The 22,942-nt window shown below is 31.7% G+C and overlaps 1 pseudogene across 1 annotated transcript; it reads left to right on the top strand.

The window, feature by feature from the left end:
• The first annotated feature begins 241 nt into the window (after positions 1 to 241).
• Positions 242 to 22,386, top strand: LOC111302513 (N-terminal acetyltransferase A complex auxiliary subunit NAA15-like; annotated as a pseudogene). Its single transcript, XR_016332807.1, has 31 exons — positions 242 to 464; positions 1,501 to 1,579; positions 2,240 to 2,322; positions 2,412 to 2,558; positions 4,126 to 4,241; positions 4,969 to 5,074; positions 6,048 to 6,119; positions 6,219 to 6,334; positions 7,175 to 7,307; positions 7,959 to 8,036; positions 8,140 to 8,193; positions 8,326 to 8,399; positions 8,762 to 8,816; positions 8,930 to 9,025; positions 9,514 to 9,642; positions 9,747 to 9,829; positions 9,916 to 10,146; positions 13,807 to 13,930; positions 14,008 to 14,115; positions 14,237 to 14,368; positions 14,727 to 14,783; positions 14,904 to 15,001; positions 15,303 to 15,361; positions 15,450 to 15,561; positions 15,666 to 15,766; positions 20,193 to 20,245; positions 20,812 to 20,866; positions 20,980 to 21,075; positions 21,563 to 21,691; positions 21,792 to 21,873; positions 21,960 to 22,386. The product of XR_016332807.1 is annotated as an N-terminal acetyltransferase A complex auxiliary subunit NAA15-like (transcript).
• The last annotated feature ends 556 nt before the right edge of the window (positions 22,387 to 22,942 follow it).

The following is a 22,942-nucleotide window of genomic DNA, read 5'->3' as shown; positions in this document are numbered from 1 at the left end:
TTTGATTAAATGTATATCTAACATATAATAATCATTTAAATTTTAAATTAATACCTATTAAGCATTAAAGTGATAAAAATAATTTATATTTTTATTAATTTTATATCTTAAATATCTGATTATGATATCAATTAATAAAAATTTGTGAGATCACCTTTTTAGTAAATTTTCCGTCAGACAAATGAACCAACGGCTCATATATATTAATCAAAAAGTTATTTATTTATTCCTTTTTAATTTTACTTTTGTTCAAGCTTCTTGTTGACCGTAGGGTTGAAGCAGCAGATAATGCCACCACTCTATTCTCTCTCTTGCGAGCCCCTAACTCTCACTTCATCAAGTCTCAATCTTCTCATTTTTTTTTCTCTTACGATTCTTGTTTTTCTTCTAAAATTTTCTAATTTTCTTCAACAATGGGAGCTTCGTTGCCTCCGAAGGAAGCTAACCTCTTCAAACTCATTGTCGTAAGGCTTCGATTCTCTTTTCTCTCTCATTTTTCAGTTCGTATCTACGTATTTCTAGTTGGTATTTATACTTGTATTTTGCTTTCTTATTTTTTGTTTATTCGATCGCACTTCTTTTTTCTTTTTGTTCTTTGCTTGCAAAACCCTAGCTGGATACTGGTCTGTTTGCTTGCTGAGAAAATCGGTGGATATCAATTATAAATGGAAATTTGGACTAGATAATCTTGTTTGTCAATTAGGTTTTTGCTTTTGGGCAATTTTTCGTATAAATTAAGTTCATTTTCTTTGTTCTGTTTAGTGATTGAGGCTTAATTAAGTTTATTGCTTTGCCTAATTTAGGTCAATGAATTCGATTTTGTTGAAAAGCAACTTTAAAAAATTGAATTTTGCTTTGACCTTTTTTTTTTTAAAGTAAGGATGCTCGTTGTGCTTTCCTTTTGGTGATAATTCATTTGTATCATCACGGAGAAAATTAGAGAAATGAAAATAAAAGGGTTTGGTGACTCTTCCTACTTTAGTAATTTCTCTTGCATGTTGCCGACTTTTTAAAATAGGAATTTTGTTGGTTCCTAATGGGAAACAATTGTGGCACTTTGGCTTTGATGCACATAAGCATTCAAGACAATAACAAACTTTGTGAAACAGTCTATTTAAGAATTTGATAGATTGACTGGGACAATTTTTAATGTAATTGTAGGCTTTGCAGGTTAAACTTGAATATTTATATATTTTAAGAACTTGTTCGTATTAGATATAGAATAGCAACATTTGGATGTTTTCCACACGCTATTGAGAGTTTTCCCCCCTTCCCTCTTATTTCTCCTAATTTATAGTGAAAACTAGAGTTTTGACTGGTGAATTCTTACTCTATTTTAACTTCTATAGTAATGGACTCTTGACACAGTTTTTTTGCCTGATTTTTATGTAATTAATTTTTATTTGTTATTATACTCTAGCTAATTCTCATAACTGAATTTTTATTGCTTTGGAGGTCCATGTGTTATTGCTAAAGCTCTTGTTTATTTTATCATTGCAGAAATCATATGAAACTAAACAGTACAAGAAAGGACTGAAGGCTGCAGATGCAATACTGAAAAAGTTTCCTGACCATGGAGGTCGTTTAATTTTAAGCACTTATTTATTTTTTTGTTTTTGGTTGAGAGGCACTTATTGTTTAGTGTTTATGTTTGCATGGTTCTTGTAAATGTACCTGTATAAAGATGCAAGAACTCTGAAACAAAAAGAACTTTACACTTAGAGGAAAAAGGGGCTGTCACTAGATAGTTTATGTTGTTATCAAGGTTATTGGTTTCGATAATCCTTACAAGAATGCCTCTAAGTTGACGTGATTGTTTCTGTAGACTGTATGTTCCTTTCTCATGTCTTATGATTGATGTCATTTGCATTTTTGAAAGCACTAGCTGTATCGTGACTAGTCCATGATTTGTGATGGTTCTAGAGATAAGTGGAACATTCTAGCAGTATCAATGTGGAGATATTCTCTATCAACTGAATATATTGCATTAATTTCGGGTATATAACTACATTTTTAACCTATACAGTTTGAAATCTGCAATATTTGAATACCTTCTTCATCTTGGTTGGGTTTTGTGAATATTCATTAGTGTGCGGTATTGGTAGAGTGTAGTAGCATTTTGTTTAATATATCCATCCTTTTAAATATGCAGTTTCCAAGTAATATTTTATGCTATTTGGTAACTGTTTGTTTGTTGTGTTTGTATGTTGTCATATGGGCTTTTATTCATTATTGTCAGAAACATTGTCAATGAAGGGGTTAACCTTAAATTGCATGGATCGGAAAACTGAAGCTTATGAGCTTGTTCAGCTAGGTGTAAAGGTTATCTTATTTATTTTCTTTTGGTTGCTATAATGTCAAAGCAGTGTCACTTTTTCCAACATTGTTTTCATGTTTGTGTCTTAATGTAGAATGATGTAAAAAGTCATGTTTGCTGGCACGTTTATGGTCTCTCTCGGTCAGATAGAGAATACAGGGAGGCTATCAAATGCTATTGCAACGCTTTGAGAATAGTTGCAGACAACATTGAAATACTACGGGACTTGTCACTCTTGCAGGTATACCTTATTTACCTTCCTTCTCTATGATTTGTACATCTAGACTCAGTGTTAAATCTAAGATGTTTCTCTGTTGTATGCTTAATGTTAAGTAAGAACACTTACTTGTCATGGTATTTTTCGAACATTTAAAGGAGTTTCTCTGTATAAGATTTCTTGTAAGCTTTGTGGTTTGCCTAAAAGATTTTTCAGATTCCATTGTAGAATTTGAGAATCGTAAGTATTAGGGTACTTATAGGCAAGTCAATATTGCAACTAAAATAGTTTGGTGCCAACTTTTGTGCAACTGTAAGTTTCGTGGTAGTTGGTAGGGGCAGGTTCATTGTGGTAACTTAATATAACTGGATGAAAACACCAAGATCAGCTACATAGTTAGTAGTGAAGTGAAAATAAAATTTATGAAATTTGAAGCTGTTTAGTTGCTTGACGGAATCTACTAGTAGATGGATAGAAAAGGCATAATTATATTTAGTAACAAAAGAGACGAAGATATATGGCTTAAAACAGAGGAATGGAATATGGAGATAACTCAACTAAAAGGGGGAGGCTGTATGAGACCATGAAAAAACATCTTCTTAAACACTTAGAAAGTAGATGAGTCAGCTGGTTTTATAACTTTGAAAATTTAGATCATAGTTTTGGTAGAAACAATTTATGGCTTTAGGGGAAGGAAAAGGATATAACAGACATCATCTGATATTCTGGCAGCAGATTAATATGAGAGATGGTTCAGATTTAGTATCTTAATTGAAGGTTTTGTTTTGAGGCATACGCAAAAATTAAACATAAGTAATATAATCAGAAGCAACCAGTCTGATTTGATCCTTTCTTTCTCATTATACTGTAACAAGCAACCACCTTGAATTGATAGTTTCTGGTCTACCGCCACAGATCCTTTTTCTCTCTCATTCTACTAGTTCCTTAATGGTTGAAAGTGTTTATAGAATGACAAGTAATATAATCAGAAGCAACCAGTCTGATTTGATCCTTTCATTCTCATTATCCTGTAAGAATCAACCACCTTGAATTGATACTTTCTGGTCTACTGCCACAGAACCTTTTTCTCTCTCATTCTACTAGTTCCTTACTGGTTAAAGGTTTTAACATGAATGACCTTTGCAATTAGAAAGTATTTATACTTTCTGGATCAGATCTGGTTTGGTTCTTCTCTTAACTTCATCTGCACATATGCCTTACTGCTCCAGAATAGTAACAAAAGTCGGCGTCTTTGATACTGAAATTGATGATTTTCATTTCTATTATTCTCCCTTGATGCTTTAGCGCTTGCCATATTATGGATTCTTAACTCATGATTTCAGATGATTAAGTCATTTGTTGGCATTAACTTATTTGTGCCCCCCCCCCCCCCCCCCCCTTTTATTTATGGTTTATATGCCTTGAAAAGTTAAAGGAAAAAGTATGAAGATGATGAGCATTTGTCTTTCTACTAAGATATGAAGTTTGAGAGAAATTTTTTGGATTTGATCATGGTTTTGTATTTTCTCATTTTCATGTTTCAGGTTATTTCAGAAATTATTACATTTATGTTTTATCTTTTGCATTGCAGGCACAAATGCGAGATTTGACAGGATTTGTTGATACAAGACAACAACTTTTGCATTTGAAACCAAATCATTGCATGAACTGGATTGGCTTTGCTGTAGCCCACCATTTAAACTCAAAGTACTTGTCCTTTATTTTTTTCTTAAAAAAATTTATTCCAATTCTTATGTCAACTTTCACCAATTTCTGTTGACTCTTATTTTGTGAAACATGTTTTAGAGTGTTGTTATTGTTATGTATACTTGAAGGTCCAAATTGAAGGGCCTTTTGGTATTGAAAGTTGAAATATTTGTTGATATAATGAAAGCCTTTCTTTAAATTAAATGCTTAATCAGGACTTAATGTTTCTAATTATATGATCAAATGGGTGCTAACATGGATGAAATTACTGTTGATTTTTAACACGTGGCCATATTGTTTGTATGACTTCAACTAAACATCCAATAAGATATCAAACTTCTTTTATGACAATACATGGTGGGTGTAGAATGTGTTAAAGATGTTACTAATATGTATAGATAGGTGGGTAGATAGATAGGTACCCTACAATTCTAAGCTGCTTGCACTTGCATTTATGAAATTTGGTTGCAAATGAGCCTTTTACAAACAATGCCTAGTTAACTGCAGAGTTCTGTTGTTTTTGCTATAGTTTTATATGGAGACAATGATGATGCCATATTTTCATTTGGCTTTATATATGAATGAATTGAAGTTGTTGGCACAACAGTTATGAGGGTTTTTCCTTTTCTGTCCGTCTTAGCCAAGTAGTTCTAAGTGAATGAAGTCTTATTAATTTCATTCATCCTTTAGGTATTTATGCTGTATTCCTTTTTTTGGTTGATATTAGTGGTGCAAAAGCAGTTGAAATTTTGGAAGCATTTGAAGGGACATTAGAAGATGATTATCCACCGGATAATGAACGTTGTGAGCATGGTGAAATGCTTTTATATTAGGTATTGGTTATGTACTTCAACTCTTTTTTTTTTTTTTGCATGCATATGTATGTGGGATGTGGCTGTAATTTCACATGAGTTGACTTCATTATACAGACATTCAAAATTTTAGAATTTATACTAACATATAATGGGAGTGACTGATTTGGTGTCACTTGTTAACCAGATGCCAACACAGTTAGTGAAATTATCCATAAACCAAATAAAGTAATTAAATATACAAAAATTAAAGATTTTTAATGCCTTTAACTTCTTTATAAATGGGGTCCCATTTTTGAATTAATTCTAATGTTTTTCACATGCAATTAGAAAACCTACCCATTTCTTCTTAACTTCTTTTTTCCTTCTGCTTATTTTATTGCCAAAATCTCATCTACTTTCATGTACATGTTACACCCATTCTTTCTACTTGTGAAGTATGGCTTTTCATGATTCTGTGTGTATGGCTGATAAGTTAAATTAAATCATCTCCAAGTTTACTTTAATCTGAGATGGAGGACTAACTAGTGGCCTATAGTGGTATTTGGCATCTATAAGATATTTAATTCTTGATGTATTCATGTTAGAGAGAAATATGGCTTGTTCACTAATTGTTGGGCCTTCTACAAGTAATCATATCTGTGGTGTTTGTACTTAGCAGCTCTGAATCTTAATAATTGCTAATCTCCAATTATATGTTCTGTGGAACCATTTCGAAATTTTTGTTTCTGACATCTTAATAAATTAGTCTATCTTTCTTTTTGACTACTCTTTTTTGGTTTAACACCATTAACATGATTCGAAAACAGCTTAAGCAATTGGACAAGTACCTACAAGCCTTAGCCCTTGCAGTAGCATTTATTTCTTTAATAATATATTGGCATAGAAATATGCATAACTACATTCATTATGCATAATGGATGCTGTACATCTAGACTAGTGGTGCCCCCTGCTGCTTTTCTAATGTTTATGAGGGTATGGTATTTTTCTCCAGATCTCTTTGCTAGAGGAATCTGGGTTTCTTGAGAGAGCACTTGAGGAATTGTATAAGAAAGAGCCAAAAATAGTAAGTGTCAAATGTAATGCCTGAATACTTTTAACATTAAAAATTTTGTAAGGTTTGAATTTTTGGACATTAAAATTCTAACCAATTCTATTATTCTAGGTTGATAAATTGACTTATAAAGAACAAGAGGTTTCTCTCCTGGTGAAACTTGGATGCCTAGAAGAAGGTGCCAATATTTACAAGGCTTTACTTACCATGAACCCTGACAATTACAGGTGAGTCTTATGCATTTGGTACTCTTTTGAAACACCTAGTTAAGCTCATTAATAAATCTTTCATAGCAAAGAATATTAGTCAACTTTTTCCTTTTATACAGCACTTCTTGAAGTTATAATTGACTTCTTTTTCTCAATGCCGTGGTGTATTATTATTGTAGGAAATGAAGAATAATTAATATTCTGAATGGTTTGTGTGTTTAAATATATTTTTTTTGGGCTAATAGGTTTTTCAATTCTTCTTGTAGTAACACCCAAATTCATTTACCTATGTTAGAACTTTATGAAGGGTTAAAAGAATGGTAGAAATAGTCATTATTTTTTATGTTCTATTTTCGTTGGTGCTTTAAGCTTGAAACTAATCAGTGTGTATCCCTTATGTCACAAATTCAATCGTTTTTTAGTTTTAAATTTTGTTTCTTTAAGCTTTCGCTTATACTTGTGCATGTTACATTTACATCATGGTATCTTTACATAAAATGAGGTTATTTTTATTTTTTTCATTCTTGGGATTGTTTTATATCTCTCTGTCCTGTCAAGCCCTTTGCTTAGCTCTTTTAGTAAAAAGAAGCATTATGCACCACCTCATATATAAATATAATTAAAAAGTAGCAAAGCAACTATGAGCAGAACTGTAATTCTATACTACTATATGTGTCAACACTCTCTTGGGTGCTTTCTCAGGTTGGGAAATGAGGAAAATTCTTTTACAGAACTGTTAAATTATGTCTCTTCACTCAGTATATGCCTATATATTGGCGCAATTTATTGCTATTAGGTCTGATAAACCGGGAGCCAACCAACTTACAATTTTTATATTTGTATATGTATATTTTTCAGATATTATGAAGGCTTGCAGAAATGCTTTGGCCTGTATTCTGACAATGCCAAGTATTCCTCTGATGAAGTTGATTGATTGGATGCATTATACAAATCACTTTCACAATAGTACACTTGGTCTTGTGCAGTTAAGGTGATGGATTTATGTTGTGCTTCTGTTTTCATTAGGAATTTATGATGGATGTTATCGATACATTCTGTTTATTGCAAAAACTCCCTAGTGGTGGAATGTGCTAGTCTAAACTGTTTTATTATGTCTTAACTGTTAAGTCATATTAATTTCATTTTCTGTTTTGTATCTGTTTTTTTTTTTTATTTTTTTTATGAGCTCCAAATGGTACCTTGGGATGTTCTGTTTATTATATTTACTCTGGATTTCTTCTCTCTCTCTCTCTCTTATTTATGGAATCACATGATGCAAATCCAACGAAAACCTTACTTTTTTGCAGAGCTGTCAAGCTTTCTCCCCTTTTCTAAGAGAGGAGGGGTGGCTATTTTTACAAATACTCTTGTAGGGATCTTATTTTTCTTGATGGCTTGATAAGAAATTATGTGACAAAAATCTAGTGATGTGCTTCTACAACAGACACAATCCATTCAATGGCTTGTGATATTCTTAAATAATCTAGAAATAGATAGTTGTGGTATTATGCTGAAATACTTAATTGATGTCTTGATGTGACAATTGTAAGAACTCTAGGTGGTTAAAATTATGCTTTCATACGCTTCACCCTTAGAGATTTGACATGAACTTATATTAGAACTTTGTTTTCTCAATTTTTAGAGGATACCTCTTGAATTTCTGCAAGGAGACAAATTTCGTGAAGCAGCATTTAATTACATTAAGCCTCTTCTAACAAAGGTATATACATCCAATGAGATTTTTTTTTTTTTTTGTGTGTTAGTTTGACTGGTGTTTTTAGTTTGTTGGGTGAAATAATGATATATTTTCTTGGTGGTCTCAGGAGGTTCCATCTTTATTCTCAGACCTTTCTCCCTTGTATGATCATCCTGGAAAGGTAAGTTTTCTTACTTACATATTCTAAAAATAGAATTAAGTTTCTAAAGTTTGATTATTCTAAACTGCTTAGCAACTGGTTGGAGCTTGATTTCATTAGGATCGATTGCCTGCTTTGTTGACACTTACACAGGCAGACATATTGGAACAACTTATTCTTGAGTTGGAGCATTCAATTAGGACCACCGGCAGATACCCTGATAGCTAGTATATGCTTTAAACCCTTGTGTAATATTTTATTAAGTCTTAAAAGCAAATAAATGTTTAGATTTACTACTCTTTGAGGTAATATAGACTTCCAGCCCTTATGTGATATTCTAGTAAGTCTTAACAGTGTCTAAATGTTTAGATATTGGGTGCGGTCTGGGTGCATTTTTTTCTTTTATTGCTTATTGTTTTGGTGAAGTCCTCAGTCATTTATGTGTTGTTATCTATTAAACAAGTACATAATGGTTGCCTATATCGTTGCATGTAAAGTTCCTATATGTTTTTGTTTGTATGCTAATACACAAGCACACATTTTGTATTATAATACGTCATTTCTTGCTTGTGTTTCATATTGAGTGCAGGACAGAGAAAGAGCCCCCTTCAACACTTTTATGGATTTTATTCTTTTTGGCTCAGGTGGGTAACCATCAGGTTTCCTCACCCCGTGGGCCATGGCCTTTTCTTCTTATCTTGCTATAAATGTTTGGTGCTTTCTTTGCATTTGAGTAACTTTGAATTTATTGATGCAGCATTATGATAGAAAAGGCCAATATGATGTTGCTCTTTCAAAAATTAATGAGGCCATAGAGCACACACCAACTGTAATTGATTTATGCTCTGTCAAGGTTTGTTCTCGTCTTCAATCTTCAAATTTTTGCATTGGCTTCATCTGCTGGGTTTTATATTTTCGTTAGCTGGACTCTTTTATTTTATTTTTTAATCTTATATTTTGAAATCTTTTTGCCTGGTTTGTCTCGCATCTCACAAGGCATAGCAATACCTGAAAATCTTTCTAGATATTTCCTTGTAGTTATCGTTCACTTGTAAGAGACTTATCACTTTCTATGATACTGACCTTGATTGAATATATTGTTTTGCACTAAATTGTGCAAAGTTGATATACATTCATTTAAAATGCATACTAGTTTTTCTTTGTGGACCTTAAGTCTTGATGGGCATTGGGCAGGCATATGACCTCCTTTCTTAGGTTTTAGGGTTTTTGGTACATGGCTATTGTTTCTTGATGAACCTTTTTACTATCTTTTGGAGAAGTTCTTGGAATTTTCTTGAAGCTGGTTCTATGTGTATATTATTTACTTCTCTTTGGTGACAGAGTCGGATACTGAAACATGCTGGTGATTTGGTAGCTGCAGCTTCATTGGCAGATGAAGCTAGGTGTATGGATTTCGCAGACCGCTATATAAACAGTGAATCTGTGAAGCGAATGTTGCAGGTTGATCAGGTTCTAAAGCTCCCCCCCTTCATCTTTTATCATAGTTAATATTTGTCACTGTAAATTTCTTTCAGTATTACTGTACTGTTCACAAACTTTTTCCACTCTTGAAGGTGGCTTTGGCAGAAAAAACTGCTATTTTGTTCACAAAAGATGGGGACCAGCACAACAACCTTCATGACATGCAGTGCATGTGGTCTGTTTTTGTTTATTACCTTCGACATGTTGTTGTCTCTAATTACAATTTGGGTGCACCTACTGAGTGTTATCCATCTTTTGAAGGTATGAACTTGCTTTTGGTTAAAGTTACTTTTGACAAGGTGATTTTGGCCGGGCCCTGAAGAAATTTTTAGCTGTGGAGAAGCACTATGCTGATATTGCTGAAGATCAATTTGATTTCCATTCTTATTGTTTGTGGAAAATGACACTCCGTGCATATGTTGAAATGCTAAAATTTCAAGATTGGTTGCATTCACATGCTTATTTTCACAAAGCAGCAGCTGTTGCCATCAGGTGAACATTTTTGTTAGGATCTGCAAGCTTTTCAATGATTTGCAATAGACTTATTCTGTTTGGTTGTGGCCTGTACGTGAAAAATGCTATGTAATCTCTGTTGTCTACTTGTCTGGGTGCTTTTAGCGTCTGTCACCTATTGTTGATCAACACATGCATGTGATGCTTCACTTTGGGTTAGATTTTCTTTGCCTCCCTCTTTTTCCTTTTGTCTTTTGGGGAATGGGGGATTATTGCATGCATATATGTTGCATTAATCATATGTTGCAATGATGTGTTGTCTGAACCTTGCTTTCAAAGCATGAAAAACTTCCTAAAGGTAACTGTTGTTCATTACTTACCCTTGTACAACCATTCATTTGTTAATTAGACACTCCCATTATGATATCCAGTCTGATTCAAGACTCTTCTAGCAGCCCCTCCATTAATAGAGGAGGGGCTATCATATGAAGATTTCTGATTCCCTTCCACTATTCTAGTTTTTCCTTGAATCTTGGATGTATGGATTTACAACATTTTTCAAGACAAAACCTCGCTAAGTTTATAATCAAGAAAGTATCAAGAGTCCTTTTCTTACATTTGTTTTTGCTAGAGAAAATTTTTCGAGTTATATGAGCAAAACAGAATATAGGGTTCCAAGTTTTTTGTTGATCAAGCAACAACCTGATTTGAACTGGGGAATAAGGGATTTGCAGTCCCTCGACTTACTGGTTGGCCATGTCACCAAAGGTTAGAAACAAAAAAAATGAGAGTATCCCCTTTTTAGTTATAGATTGGAACCATACCTTCAATTAGTTATAGTATCTCAAGTAAAAAATTAGTATTGTTCTTTTTTTCAATAAAAAAAATTTTCTTAATTTGATTTATATTATAATATAATAATATAACAACAATTATGATTCTATGTAAACCCTAGAACAAAAGTTATTACACAGCTATAGTTATCTAATAATGTATTTCATCTATCTAGATATGATGTCCATAGGGAATTAGCAAAAAATTATCATGTTTCAATTTTTCACTGAATAGATTAAAATTAAAGAAAAATAGAATTTTTCATAGAGCACATTGTGTGTTTTCTCCACTAGAGTGCTATAATGGAATAAAAAAAAAGGAAAGAATATAAATAGAAATGCTATATCTATGCGTGTTTAATAAATACAAGCCTCTTTTTGTGCACACTTCAATCATATTCTAAATATTCTACTTAAAAATAAAAAACTAAAAAGTTGGTGAAACATCTCTCTGCAAATCATTTTTTGAACAATGGAATCTATGAAAAAGTTAAGTTCTAGAAAAATCAACTCTCTCCCTATATATATTTTATGATTATTTTCTCTTTATCTAAATGAATAGATAAAATTAGGAATTCATTTTATTTTTCCAGTATTCAATTGGATTGGAATATGTAATATCATAATAATGATAGCAATGGAATTATTATTATTATTATTATTATTATAATGGTAGCAATGGAATTATTATTATTATTATTATTATTATTATTATTATTATTATTGATATTCTATACAAAACTCCGTTCGGCTAAATGGCAATCATGTTGATTATCCTAAGGCCTTTTTTTGTAACTGATAGATTCATAAGTTTTTCCTTAATTCACTTTTACATGGATTATTGAAAATTAAAAGTATATCAAAATGAAATATCTAATAAATTGACTAATTCAAAATTTTCAAATTAGCGATTTTTTTATTCCTGAATATCCAACTCACAAATTAATTCTTTATAATGTATTTTATTTTTCTTTGATAAATAAGATAGTAGCCATTGATGTTTTCCTATAATTTTACATAGACCTTTTTGAGGTAAATAATCTTTTTTGTGCAATTCCTAATTTGAGGTAAATCCTTGTATCTTATTGGTGAAACTAATTAGTTGAAATTCAATTGACTCCTTGTTTTCTTTTTTCTCCCCTTGAAAATTAACTGAGATCCATGAATGAATTTTTTATCATAAAACAAAATTTTCTCTCTTCTTTTTGAATGTGAATTTTAATAATCAGTAATAATAATAATAGTCATTTTGATATGCACAATGATTTTAAGTTCGTTATGAACTTTATGATTTTTTCAAATAATGTTAATCAATCTGTTTTTCAATTTCATTTGTATAGGAATACAAAAGAGAATTTTAGAGTTCAAATAAGAGGCTGTTGTTGATTCATTTGTTGATCTAATTGATATGTATGTGATTAAATTAGTATTATGTATCAGAATGCTATGTAAGACTGTTTTATATACCTGATGGACCACATACATAATATATAGGAAAATGTACCATTAACGAATTTTCAACTGTGGATACATGTCTATCCTTACCATACAGAAACAAATGCTATTAATAAGCCAATTATGTTATATTATAAAGCAATTACTAATTAGTTGAAATTCAATGGACTCCTTGTTTTCTTTTTTCTCCCCTTGAAAATTAACTGAGATCCATGAATGAATTTTTTATCATAAAACAAAATTTTCTCTCTTCTTTTTGAATGTGAATTTTAATAATCAGTAATAATAATACTAGTCATTTTGATATGCACAATGATTTTAAGTTCGTTATGAACTTTATGATTTTTTCAAATAATGTTAATCAATCTGTTTTTCAATTTCATTTGTATAGGAATACAAAAGAGAATTTTAGAGTTCAAATAAGAGGCTGTTGTTGATTCATTTGTTGATCTAATTGATATGTATGTGATTAAATTAGTATTATGTATCAGAATGCTATGTAAGACAATCCTTGTGCCCCGTCTCTTTGTTTTATATACCTGATGGACCACATACATAATATATAGGAAAATGTACCATTAACGAATTTTCAACTGTGGATACATGTCTATCCTTACCATACAGAAACAAATGCTATTAATAAGCCAATTATGTTATATTATAAAGCAATTTTTTTTTTGTGGCTTTACACATACCTTAGTTGCAATAACTCCTCTTGCCCTGGTAGGAGGTCTGAAGTTCAAATGCTCTCCCACAAATTATTAACTATTAAAAGAAGATGCAAATATTTGGATCTGCTTAAAAAATTTGTGTTCAAATGATGCTCAAGTCAAATTTAATTTAACAAGTATTCTAGATTATAGTTTCTGATTTTTATAAGGTTATATACTTGTTTCATAGTTAGGATGGTGTTTTATGTTGTACTTAGGGGATTCTTATTATGTCGAGACCTTGTGGTATATGCCAAACAGGATAAAAATTTTGCTTGGTAGTCTCAATTTGCTTTCGTTATATCTTTTGTAAGTTCATATTCTTGTGATGTTATTACTGAAAGGATTAAATGTTCCTTGCGGGCATATTGAAATTTGAGATTGTGGCTTTTTAAATGATAGGAAGGCGGCGCCTGGGATTTCTGTTGGGTTAAGGATGGAGAATTGCATGTTACTGTACCAGAATTTATTTGTTGATTATAGCTTTTTATATTGATCTTATTGATTTGATGGTGAAATGGAATGGGATGATATAGTGACAGGCCATGCAACAATTAAGTAATAGTTTTTGTGATTGATCCATTGTCCCATTTCTATGCTGGTGTTTCTTTCTCTGAAACTCTTGGCTTGAAACTGGTGATTACTTCAATTTTGAACCTTTTCTTTCTGCATTGTGATAATTATTGGATTTTGAAGTGCAGATGCTATCTAAAGTTGTTTGATTCTCCTCTGAACTCACTGGCTGAAGAAGAGGATGACAAATCAAAGACTCCTTCTCAGAAAAAGAAAATGAAGAAGCAGAGGAAGGCGGAACGAGCTAAGAAAGTATATCAGCTTGTTTTGGTGATTCTTGGCTAACACTCTCTTTGATGATTTCATTCTGATGCCGTGTATTATTTTAGGAGGCAGAGGAGAAAAATGAAGAATCAAGTTCTAGTGGCATCTCTAAGTCTGGGAAACAACTTGTTAAACCTGTAGATCCTGATCCTTTTGGAGAAAAATTATTGAAGGTTACCTATTATTATCTTTTCCCTGTGCTTTAGATTCCTGATTAAAGTCCTCGTGCTGTAAAAATGTGTTACGCTAATGCCTATTAAGCTAAGACTGTTTAATCTGTATTTTTTTTTTCAGACAGAGTATCCCTTGTCCGAAGCAACGAAGTACTTGAAGTTGCTTCAGAAGAACTCACCTGATTCTTTGGAGATGCACTTACTTTCTTTTGAAGTAAATATGAGAAAGCAGAAGATTTTGCCTGCCTTTCAGGTATTATGTTTTCCAAGAATTGAACATGAGATGTGTTTCTTGTTCTTTTTGTGTTTGGTCAACTAGAACTGATATTTAATTGTCAGCTAGTGGTTTGTGAGGAAACCCCTTCTCTTGTTTTCTCCTCTCTTTTTTCACTTGCTGCCTGTGGATATGTTCTTGAACTAAAGAAACTATACCTTTTAACCAAACATCTTTTTCTTATTACTCTACTCACTCAATGAATTGATGTGTGAATTAGATAGTGTGCGCGACATATCTTTGAGTTGTAGAACAATGGTTTTGTGCAGTAGTACTTTTACCATTTCATGAGCTCATATTAGTACGTTTGTCTTGGTTTTATTTTGTTTTCCTGAAGGCTGTAAAGCAACTGCAAAGGCTGGATGCTGAGAATCCAGATTCACATCGCTGCTTGGTATGTAACATCTGCCCTCCCATATTTGTTCACTGCCATGCACAACTGCATTCTTTTCTGTTCTTTGATACAAAGATCATGTAATATTTACAATGCTTATTTGAATTTAATCTAATGCAGATTAAATTTTTCCATAAATTGGGCTCAATGCCTGCTCCATTAACTGATGCTGAAAAACTTGTTTGGAGTGTCTTAGAAGCTGAGCGTCCATCCATTAGGTTCTCTTTGAAATGGCTTTATGATAGCTATTCCTCCTACTAGAATTTTGTTGTATTACTGCTACTATTATTATTTTGATCCCTGATGCATTAAATCCCTTTATTTTCTCTTCCACAGTCACCATTAACTGATGCTGAAAAACTTGTTTGGAGTGTCTTAGAAGCTGAGCGTCCATCCATCAGGTTCTCTTTGAAATGGCTTTATGATAGCTATTCCCCCTACTAGAATTTTGTTGTATTACTGCTACTGTTATTGTTTTGATCCCTGATGCATTAAATCCCTTTATTTTCTCTTCTGCAGTCAATTGCAGGAGAAAACTCTTAGTGAGGCGAACAAAGTTTTCCTTGGTAAACATGAAGGTATTATGACCTTTGCATAACATGATGCATTTTAGGTTCCTTGAGGTAGGTTGTATAATCATGCAATTTTCACTTTTTGGTTCTGCAGAATCTTTGATGCATATAGTGGCAGTTGCAGAAATGTTATATACCTTGGAGCACACCAAGAAACTTGAGGCTGTTAAGTTAATTGAAGATTCATGCAATAAAGTCATGCCAATGTAATGCTCTTAGTGTACATTAAAACTTTTGCTGTTTGATGTCGAATCCATGCATTGCAACTTACTCTTGAGATTAATTGTTTCTTTCTCTTTTGCTTGTCCAGGAATGGGGCACTTGGACCAGTACTGGCGTGGAAACTCAAGGACTGTATTGCAGTCCATAAACTCTTAGAAAAGGTTCTTATTGACCAAGATGCTACTTTGAGTAAGTATAATTCTCCACATAAATTGATGCTGACTAGAAATTTGACTTTGACTCCATTAACAACTAATGAAATTAATTACTGTTGTTTGTTTAGAAAGTATTTTAGTAAGAATATTAATGGTATTGAAATTTTGACATACTGTTAATTGAATATTATAGATTAGATGCCTAAAAATAAAACATTAAATTAGGATTTTTAAATTTATGGTTTCAACATCATTCAGTGATTTTTTTGAGATGTATCTCATGAGTTCTGATTGCTTGTTGGTTTTTGTTATTATGATGCTTAATCTTTGAAAGTTCGATGTTGTGATTATTATTGGCATTTTAAAGAAAGGTGGACTTTCATGATAATAATTTTCTCACTTTCTTATTGATGTTTATTTAATTGAAGTTGCAAGCTATGTGACAAAATTATTCAAGAAATGATTGTTTATTCTTTGATTAGACCCTCTTTATTAATAGCTTATTAGACAATTGAAGTAAAATTATGTAGACAATTTGAAAGAGTGCTTTGCAGCAGGCGGAAAAAAAGAGCATCTTGAAGTTGTGCAAGCCATGACAATGCTTTCTTCCGTTGCTTTGAGATCAAAATTTTTGCTGCTTTTCTAATCGTGAAATGCATTCCTTTGCAAATGTGTATAATTTATCCTCATTTATGATTTTAGGGTTGAAATATATATACATATATATATATATTCTTTTAATTTGCTTACCATTTGGTTGAGATCTTTAGAGATATCTGGCTCCATAGTTTTGCCCCAAAATTTGAGGCGCTATAGAAAATTTTTGGGTACTGCTGATGAAATCTTCTGGTCAGCATGGGAAGAACACTGTTTTAGAGCTAATCTTTGCCTTTGGAGCATGTTGTACTTCGCCCCTTTTATTAGTTGCCATTTATAAACACTACATAATGTGGAAAATTTTGCTATGGAGCTGACAAGAGTGGCTATCAAAAATTCCCAGTTTTGTTGTTCTAAGTCTCGTCTCTTATGGTTTGCTGTTTGAATTTTATTATGGAGGAAAGGTTGATAATTAGCAACAAAAAGTGGATTTTGATTGGATTATAAAATTTTATTATTAGTTGAAAAAGGTTAACCAAATCTTGTTGAGATGCTACATAAAATTATTTTTCTTTAAAATTTATATAATTTAAATTATTAATATAATTTTTAAAGTTATAATAGAACATATAAGTTTAATGTCGTAAATAAAAAATAATTATTTTTATTTTCGAAAAATTGAATCATTTTATACCAAGAGGATTAATTAGATATAAATCAAATATAATATAAAATTATGTCTTATCTATTATTTTATGCATTAAACATAATGAAAAATATTAAATAATAAGTATTATATGTAATTGGATGATTAAATTGTTAAACACTTAATTTTTTTTGTTTGAGTAATTATTAATTATTAGATTTTTAAAATTTTTTTTAACCAATCAAATTTGAATTTTGTCATATTATATTTTGATTTGTTAATTTTTTTAATGCATTAAAAGTTATTTGATTATAATTATAATTATAATTTTTAATGGTATATAATTTTATAAGAAACCAAAAGAAATGTTTCTGTATATTTATAATTTTATCTCTTCAAACCCAAAGATTATGAAAAATCATGAAATCCCAATTTTTAAGCATTGGAATATTCTTTAAAAAAACCTCGAAAAAAAAAAATCTAAGTGATTAATTTTTTAAAATTTTAATTTATTAATTTAATTTGTATGAAAAAAAAATTAAACATTTAAAATATTTTCAAATTTATAATTTTAAAAATCTGACTAAATTGAAATTTAATTAAATTACATATTATTTGAACTAATAATTATCTCAAAGGATCTCGCACCACAAGTTTTTTTTTTAAAAAAGGTATTTCATATTTCTCCTTGCTAGTTTCTATGTACAATTTTATCAACATGTCGTTGAACCTTCTTTTCTTTCTTTCAGTACTTTATTGAGCTTTTCTTTTACTAACTATAATCAAGTAAGTCAATAAAGATTGGTGCAAATAATTAAAGTTTAAGATTTAGATGTAAAGTATTTAGATTTATGATAATCAGATTCAAATCTTTAATGAATTTTTATTAATAAATAATTTATTAATTTTGAAAAATAAGATAACTTCTCTTATTTTTTAATTTTTTTTACAAAAAAATATAATAAAATAAAAACGTCATAATATAAAGAGAATATAAGAACACAAAATGTCTTCAAAAAAGATTTGATATATTTAACTCAGTTTTCTTCTCAATTGATTCATTATTACAATTTTTCGTTCATGATTTTGCTAATTTTCTCCTTGATAATATAGTTATCAACAATGTTTTAGAAGCTTATCATGGGGTGCAGTGATGGTTGACCCATGGAATCATAAACACCGCCACGTGTCTTTGGGAATAGGACTAATGAGAAGGGGAGGGTCCTCCCCTTATTTTGAGAAAAGTCTAAATTTCTAAACCACCAAATAAAATGATTAGCTCTTTTTTTTTTTTTTTGGTGAATTGGTGAGGGGTCTTTTTGTAATTGCAGATATTTATTAGTCTTTCATCATCCTTCTGGCCAATTTTGAGAAACGATACTATTCTTTCTCACTAGTCATCCATGCAACTTTTAAGCTTTGGCTTGGCTGGGCTTTTGGTTAAAGTTTGGTGTGGGGGTAATTTAGATTTTAATTTAGAATTGCTTTTGCTAACATTCGCATCCTCCATTCTTCCTCAACTTTGTTTTCTTTAGAAAAATGAAATTTCTTTTAAAATTGATGGGCTCCTCCACTCTTTCTATTTTCCTTTTTTTTTCTTCTAAAGTGTTTTTTTTTTTTTCATTTATATAAAAGAAGCAGAGCTGATTTTCATCAAATATGTTTTTCATTTAGTCACTACATTTATTTTAAATACAAAAAAGTCAATTTTTAATTTAAAATTCAATTGGTTAAGTTTCCATGGTTAGATTTTTTGGCATTTTAAATTTAAAACCCACTGTCTTCAGCCATTCTTCTATCATTATCGTTTCAATTTTCTTTCTCTCAAATTTAGGTTTTTCGTTTTTGGATTCCCTTTTGGCTTGGAATATAGATTATTGTCGATAATATCGACATCAAGCAAGTAATGAGTCGATTCAACTTTCCTTGAGATTGGGCATCAAGATTAGGTTGGGAAATTAGGGTTCTTGATCTGATAAGAGGGAAATTAATTCCTTTGAGGTGAAGGAATTTTTCTCGGCCGTTGGTCAATCCAAACAAAGTAGAAAATTAGTTGGAGGACAAATTGGAATGTGTGAGGAATTTGGAGACCTTCTGAAGGTTTGATTTCTACCATCTTAATTTTATTTAAATTTTTTTACTTCAAATAATGCCCGATTTGATTTTTTTTATTTTTTTTCTGATGATAAAATGTGTTCTCGTTATAGACTGTAGATAATGATGTTGCTAGTGTAAGCTGTTTTATTATGTCTTAGCTGTTAGTCATATTAATTTCATTTTCTGTTTGGTATTTTTTTTAATGAGCTCCAAATGGTACCTTGGGATGTTCTGTTCATTATATTTACTCTGGATTTCTTCTCTCTCTTATTTATAGAATCACATGATGCAAATCCAACGAAAACCTTACTTTTTTGTAGAGCTATCAAGCTTTCTCCCCTTTTCTAGAGAGAGGAGGGGCGGCTATTTTTACAAATACTCTTGTAGGGATCTTGTTTTTCTTGATGGCTTGATAAGAAATTATGTGACAAAAATCTAGTGATGTGCTTCTACAATAGACAGTCCATTCGATGGCTTGTGATATTCTTAGATAATCTAGAAATAGATAGTTGTGGTATTATGCTGAAATACTTCATTGATGTCTTGATGTGACAATAGTAAGAACTCTAGGTGGTTAAAATTATGCTTTCATATGCTTCACCCCTAGAGAGTTGACATGGTGGCTAATTCTTTTATTAGTGGCTATCTTTATCTCATTCTTTTAGTTAAACCGACTTTCCTATATAAAAACCTTTTGACGGTGGGCCAGGTTATGGCATGATTGAAATAAAGTGTCAAACTCTAGAGCTTTTGGGATTTGACTCATGCAGTGAGGATGTATTTAAATTGTTTTCTTCCTGTAACCCACATTTGTTATGTATTCATTAATGAGAATTGTAATTATTGCTGTTACAATGTGCATCATTATTGCCAATAAATGCTACTTCCTTTATGATATGTGATGAATGTTCTAGGACTTTATTAGAACTTTGTTTTCTCAATTTTTAGAGGATACCACTTGATTTACTGCAAGGAAACAAATTTCGTAAAGTGGCAATTGATTACATTAAGCCTCTTTTAACCTTTATATCCAAGTGAGATTTTTTTTTTTTTAATTAGTTTGACTGGTGTTTTTTAGTTTGTTGGGTGAAATAATGATATATTTTTTCTGTGGCCTCAGGGGGTTCCATCTTTATTTCAGACCTTTCTCCCTTGTACGGTCACCCTAGAAAGGTAAGTTTTCTTACTTACATATTCTAAAAATAGAATTAAGTTTCTAAATATTGATTCTCCTAAACTGCTTAGCAACTGATTGGAGCTTGATTTCATTAGGATTGATTACCTGCTTTGTTGACACTTATACAGGCAGACATATTGGAACAACTAATTTTTGAGTTGAAGCATTCAATTAGGACCGCCGGCAGATACCCTGATAGCTAGTATATGCTTTAAACCCTTGCGTAATATTTTAGTAAGTCTTAAAAGCAAATAAATGTTTAGATTTACTACTTTTTGAGGTAATATAGACTTTCAGCCCTTATGTGATATTCTAGTAAGTCTTAACAGTGTCCAAATGTTTAGATATTGGGTATGGTCTGATTGCATGTTTATCTTTTACTGCTTATTGTTTGGTGCAGTCCTCAGTCATTTATGTGTTGTTATCTATTAAACAAGTACATAATGGTTGTCCCATATGGTTGCATGTGAAGTTTCTATGTTTTTGTTTGTATGCTAATACACAAGCACGCATTTGGTATTATGCTGAGTCATTTCTTGCTTGTGTTTCATATTGAGTGCAGGACAGTGAAAGAGCCCCCTTCAATGCTTTTATGGATTTTATTCTTTTTGGCTTAGGTGGGTAACCATCAGGTTTCCTCACCCCATGGGCCATGGCCTTTTCTTCTTTTCTTGCTATAAATATTTGGTGCTTTCTTTGCATTTGAGTAACTTTGAATTTATTGATGCAGCATTATGACAGAAGAGGACAATATGACGTTGCTCTTTCAAAAATTAATGAGGCCATAGAGCACACACCAACTGTAATTGATATGTACTCTGTCAAGGTTTGTTCTCGTCTTCAATCTTCAAAATTTTGCAATGGCTTCATCTGCTGGGTTTTATATTTTTGTCAGCTGGATTCTTTTATTTTATTTTTTTTCTTATATTTTGAATTCTTTTTGCCTGGTTTGTCTCGCATCTCACAAGGCATAGCATTACCTGAAAATCTTTCTAGATATTGCCCTGGAGTTATCGTTCACTTGTAAGAGACTTATCACTTTCTATGATACTGACCTTGATTGAATATATTATTTTGCACTAAATTGTGCAAAGTTGATATGCATTCATTTAAAATGCATACTAGTTTTTCTTTGTGGACCTTAAGTCTTGATGGGCATTGGGCAGGCATATAACCTCCTTTCTTAGGTTTTGGGGTTTTTGGTACATGGCTATTGTTTCTTGATGAACCTTTTTACTATCTTTTGGAGAAGTTCTTGGAATTTTCTTGAAGCTGGGTCTATGTGTATATTATTTACTTCTCTTTGGTGACAGAGTCGGATACTGAAACGTGCTGTTGATTTGGTAGCTGTGGCTTCATTGACAGATGAAGCTAGGTGTATGGATCTTGCAGATCGCTGTATAAACAGTGAATCTGTGAAGCGAATGTTGCAGGCTGATCAGGTTCTAAAGCCCCCCCTTCATCTTTTGTCATAGTTAATATTTGTCACTAAATTTCTTTCGGTATTATTGTACTGTTCACAAACTTTTTCTACTCTTGAAGGTGGCTTTGGCAGGAAAAACTGCTGTTTTGTTCACGAAAGATGGGGCCAGCACACCAACCTTCATGACATGCAGTGCATGTGGTCTGTTTTTGTTTATTACCTTCCACATGTCGTTGTCTCTAATTATAATTTGGGTACACCTACTGAGTGTTATCCATCTTTTGAAGGTATGAACTTGCTTCTGATGAAAGTTACTTTCGACATGGTGATCTTGGACGAGCCCTGGAGAAATTTATAGCTGTGGAGAAGCACTATGCTGATATTACTGAAGATCAATTTGATTTCCATTCTTATTGTTTGCGGAAAATGACACCACGTTCATATGTTGGAAAGCTAAAATTTAAAGATTGGTTGCATTCACTTGCTTATTTTCACAAAGTAGCAGCTGGAGCCATCAGGTGAACATTTTTGTTAGGATCTGCAAGCTTTTCAATGATTTGCAATAGACTTAGAAACCAAAAAAAATGAGTGTATCCCCTTTATAACTTTAGTTATAGATTGGATCCATACCTTCAATTAGTCATAGTATCTCAAGTAAAAAAATTAGTATTGTTCTTTTTTTCTTTCAATAAAAAAAATTCTTAATTCGATTTATATTATAATGTAATAATATAACAACAATTATGAGTCTAGGTAAACCCCATAACGAAAGTTATTGCATGGCAACAAAAAGTTCAACCCAACAATGAAAAGCAACTTGAGGTTTTTGTTCTTTTCATCCCTATGCCATTATGAAAAATTTTATCTTTACGAGTACCCATTTGCATGTTCATTGATTTATGATTTGGGTGTGAGTTTTTTGGTTTCATTTTGTCTTTTGTCATCTATTGTCTTGCTTATAAGTACTCCAGTTTAAGGTACCCATTTGCCTGTACTGCTAGTTCATACATTTGAAGATTTTATCTTGGTTAATGAGGAGGTCAAATAATTTGATAGAATTTCAAGCTATTGCTATTAGAAATTACCTTCTGCAGATGTTTAGCTCTGAAATCAGATTGATTTAGTTAGATATATGAGGGTTGATTAGGAGACACTGTCTGGTGTAATATAAAAGATTTTGGCTGAGGGGCTCAAATGAGCAAGTTCAAATCCTGAAAGTAGCCTCATTGTGTAAAACATGCTGAATCCTAAAGGCTAGGAACATTTTTCA

This window comes from Durio zibethinus, chromosome 23 (assembly GCF_047325235.1).
Source record: "Durio zibethinus cultivar Kanyao isolate XHJ-2024 chromosome 23, ASM4732523v1, whole genome shotgun sequence".
In the NCBI taxonomy this organism is placed as follows: domain Eukaryota; kingdom Viridiplantae; phylum Streptophyta; class Magnoliopsida; order Malvales; family Malvaceae; genus Durio; species Durio zibethinus.
The sequence above is the reverse complement of the archived record's forward strand: the minus strand, read 5'-3'. Positions and strand labels throughout refer to the sequence as shown.